General features: G+C 40.0%; 1 protein-coding gene across 1 annotated transcript in view; it reads right to left on the reverse strand.

The window, feature by feature from the left end:
• The window catches only part of LOC130169704 (synaptosomal-associated protein 25-A-like), a 38,934-nt gene extending 35,139 nt beyond the window's left edge, over window positions 1–3,795 (reverse strand). The window contains exon 1 of the mRNA XM_056376648.1: window positions 3,640–3,795. The gene's annotated coding sequence lies outside the window, so the exon portion shown is untranslated. The remainder of the gene's footprint in view (window positions 1–3,639) is intronic.
• Between the last annotated feature and the right edge of the window lie 978 nt (window positions 3,796–4,773).

Consider the following 4,773-nt stretch of genomic DNA (forward strand, 5'->3'; position numbering starts at 1 on the left):
GGATTCAAATATATACAACACACACATGCACATACTAATAACAAGCACATATATGACTGCCACTGCCAGAAACTATGCTCACATCCCTCTAAATAATGGTTTATAGAGTGAACACCAACAGCAGAAATGTGCATCATGTCGCCCAGATGGTTGTCAGCACAGTCCTCATGCACATGCAAGATACTAACAAAACATGGATCCTCGCTGAACATTGCTCCAATATCTGCTTAAGTATTTTCTTTAATTCGTTCTTAAGTTGTTCTTAAGAAAACTCTACGTCAGATTCATTAACGTGTTCTTAAACCTTAAAACTGTGTTCTCAGATTGATCAATGCCAATCTCCTTGTAAACTGAAAGCGTGTGCCAGTTGGCCCTAGTTAGCATAGGTAAACGCCCGAAAATGTCCTTAAAAGGGCGTGAGACTGAGGGGTTGTGTGCAGACACAGACAGACGTCACAGAGAGACACTGTAAGGGAAAGCTGAGAAAATGCTGAAACTAAACTCTAAAGAAAGAGCCCTGGAATCAAAATCAGTGTTAAGTAGCATTCACTCATTTTAAGAGACCATAATGCTTTGTAAAATAACAATATAATTTTTAATATTATAAATGACAAAAATATTATTGTAATTTAAATAATATAGCTAATATTATGTAAATGTAGAACAGAAGAAAACACAATAACTGCTTATTTTGCTCAAACATGTCAGCATTCAATTTTGCATAAGAATACTCTTTAGTGTGCGTAGATTCTGTTCTCACCTAAGAACAAATCCCAAATAAGAAAACATTGGTGAATGTCAGAATCTTTGTAAAAAGTGCGTGGGTGGGTTTTAAGAGGAAATTTCTTTTTAAGAAATTTCTGAATGAGGTCCATTGTTTTGCAAGATACAAGTAAGTCTCAAGTCAAGGCTATGAAGTCCAGAGTCAGGGCTGAAATCCTAAATTTTGTATTTCAAATCCTAAAAGATTCATTATTTTTCCGTGTGCTGGTGTGCACAGCCAAACGCAACTTCCCTCCAGGTTGTGCAATGTGATTGGCTGCTGCTGGTGGGTTGTACAAAGCACCTGTGATCATGGAAATGGAGACGTCAAGTCATGGGACTGAGGTCCAAGTGAAGTCATTGGTGTTGAAGTCAGTTGCAAGTCTCTTCGAGTCAAGTTGAGTCCGAAGTCATGCAACTCGAGCATGCTCCTCTGTAAGCAGCACAAATGACTCAGCTCTTAATACACAGCATGTGGGCGAGACCAAAACATCCTGCAGGACTTCCAAAAACACCTCCTCCCAGAAAAGACAGAATTAACTCGAGACGACAAACTGTGACATTTATAAGTCTATTTATAAGTCATTCTAAGTCTATGTTGACAAATGACATGTCATCTAAACATAAACATACACATCCGAAACAAGTCTGTATATGAAAATACCTCAGGGTAGAAGAGGCAACAGTTGCCAAGAATGGACAGCAAATTCAATCTCTCTGCTCATTTTATTGTCTAAACCTAATAAGTGAGCAACATGCACTGAAAAAGAAAATTGTGATCACAGTGCATTCTTGGATATTAATGTTTTTCTGCCATCTGGCATTTTTATAGCTGATCACATTGAAATTCAACAAGAAGACTGGAACAAAAAGAACAAGATGAACGAGCAACAATGTGTGAATGTGGTTTGAAAGGGACAAGTGTGTGCACGTGTGTGTGTGAAGTGGTGAGTGACGGGTGTTGACGGGAGGGGAAGGGGAAGGGGGGCAGATTTCTGTGAGCTGAGCCGGAACCATTTTCTCACCATGTAACCGATTATTTGTGTGCCCTGGTTCATCGTACCATCTAAGCTGTAGAGAATCAGTAAAAACACATGAAACAGCTCAAATCACGATTTCACCTACCAACCAAGTAGTGTGTGGTTAGTTGTGGAGCGGCTTCCCAGCCTCTGGCCAGATGTTTAGAACAAAATAGGACCCTGTTTGATTATCTTTCAAAGTGCCTGTTAGAGTAGAGTTACTCACAAGCTGCTGCCAAAATGCACATAACAGAGCTCATCACATTTTACAGTTTTTATGTTCCAACTTCTTCCACAACAAATCACTTCTATGAAACTAAAGCAAAAACAAAATCACAGCACAGATTACCAAGGGAATGCGCAGAAATGAAGGGTGGTTGGACATGTTTTGGTTGGATACCAGCGTATGTTGTTTGCTTTATGGTCATTTCCTGCCCTAATTGAAATATCTGTGTGTTTGCTCCTGATTACAAACAACACCAGGCTGCCAAAGACTACACACAGACACACACATACACACACACACACACACACGCACACACACACACACACACACACACGTGTTGATCTACTTAGTAGAGTTGGCCTGAGCTCTTTGTCCTCACTGACATTAAAACAGGTACAAAGGCAGGATGGGAAGCAGGGGGGGCCAAGAGTTTGTATAACACTCTTTTTTCCTGGAATGGAGGCACACATGCATTTCTAGAATAACACAGTTTTCACTAAAATTATTTAACCACATTCAATCTCAACTTGGTGCAGTGTTATTCCTGTATATACACATCACATTACACCTCACACATCTTCACAACTGCATCAGTTCACACACAGTGATGTAGTCACATGACTTTATTGTCTGGTTTCACTGACTATGAATAATTTGTGAAATAAGCCGTTATCACTAAAGTCGCCACTGGAGACACAGGAGCAAAACGTTTCACTCTTGGTGTCCTCAGCAACAAAACAACAACATCAATTTGGGATTCCAGCTGAGAGTTTACTCTATACTACTAATGCATTATCATAATAGATAGATAGATAGATAGATTAGATAGATAGATAGATAGATAGATAGATAGATAGATAGATTCATTTCACTTGTTTCCAGACCAGATCAAATTATAATTTCTTGAAGTGACCTGCCTCATTCACAACCAGACAAACGTCCTAAACAGTACCAAGAGTTAGAAATTTTTTCCTTCTCATTTTACGAAAATCAGAACTTTTGAGACAAAGTTTCGCATTTAAGGCGTGTTATTGTCGGTCAGTATTTTTGCAGCCTGTCGTTCAGTTGCGTCGGTGTACGTCAGATTGCTCCGGAGCTGTCCGCGGTGCTGAACATGATTCAGTCTGCAAAGAGCTTTTTAACTGCGACTTAACCCTGCAAGCCGTTAGACACACGAGAAACAACTCCACAGAGGCTGAATTATCCTTTAACTCAATCCTCACGACAAACAGTTACTTTAATCATGTAGCGTGTTTAACACGGAAACCTGGTACTGTATCAGTGGGTAGAGAAAACACCACCAAGTTAGATCCTTTAAACAAATATATCGGGACTGAGGCACTTCAGGTGCTTCAGTAACATCAGAGGAACATTTATAATGATTCTCCCTTCATATATGACTTCATTTCAGTGCTGTAAAAACACGAACAAAGGCAATAGCCATAACAAACACCAGACAGTCCTACAATTGCTGGACAAACCACCGACAACGCAGCACATATCACCCTATGATAAATAAGATGAAACAGTCTACAGTTAACTTCAGAGCCACATATTTTATGAAAAATTCAAACTTTAAATCATGTTCTTTTTTTGGCTAAAACAAACAAAAAACAAGATAGTCAAACATACCTAGTCAAGTTTCTTCGGCTCTTCTTCTTCTTCTTCTTCTTTCGATTTTGCTTTAAGTGTTTCGATACACGGTGAAGGCGTCCGTCCGTGCTACCGCTCCGTTTAACAGGGCTGTCCCCGGTGGAAACACGCCGCCCTCCTCCCAACCAATAGTTAAGCCCAACGGATTTACGGACTGCACACTTCCTGTTAATATTTTACAAAATAAAACCATTATGGAGGACCCTCAGCATGACAGTGAACTGACTAGATTTTGTCACCAACGGTACCCCCATGACGTTTTTTCAAACCGTTGCTGGCGCCATCTCCAACGGCGGACATGTTTCAAATGAGAGAAAACACAACTGTAAATGAAGTTAACCTGTCTCAGCACCAGCCTGCTCAGATACAGTATTGAACCGTCATCTTCAGACAATTCAAACCGCCCGTAAAACTGGGGAAAACAAATAAAAAGGGAGGGAACATTCCCTCTCACAAAACTGTCCCGCAACAAGAGAAACGAGTCCTAACAACCGCCACCTGTTCAGGATCAGGTGGTGATTAAACAGGCTAATGCATTAAAGACTAATCTACTGCTATTAATAATAATGGAGTATAATAAGCTATCTGCGATAAGATTAATAATAAAATCTTACCTGTTTTATAAATTAATTCTCTCAGTAAGGCCTACCCTTAGTTTATGCTAATGGAGGCTGCATGCACAAAAAGAGAACTCAATATCCACTCCATAGACCAACCACATTACCCTGCACAACAACAACAACAACAACAACGACAACAACGACAACAACAACAACATTGTTTTTGTAGTCTTTTTTTAACGTTTGGTCGCTTTTAATTTTATGGTAAAGTCATCTGACTTCCTGCTTCATTGTGTCAAATTTGACGGTGATCACAAAATGGCCGCGCCCTCTGACGTCAGAGGTAGCGGATGAAAAGGTAGGGCAGCGCAGCACTGTTCAAAGCCATGTTGGATTGAATGACCGTCGGCACTGTCTGTTTCCACATTTAATAACAAAGCAGAGAGCGGCAGGATGAACTGTGGTAAACTGCAGATTATTGATTACTGATAGTGGTTCTTTATTTGGACTGTTTACTCTTTAGAAAGTCTGGTGAGTAAACATAAAGTAAAAA

Source organism: Seriola aureovittata, chromosome 1, assembly GCF_021018895.1.
Source record: "Seriola aureovittata isolate HTS-2021-v1 ecotype China chromosome 1, ASM2101889v1, whole genome shotgun sequence".
Classification (NCBI taxonomy): domain Eukaryota; kingdom Metazoa; phylum Chordata; class Actinopteri; order Carangiformes; family Carangidae; genus Seriola; species Seriola aureovittata.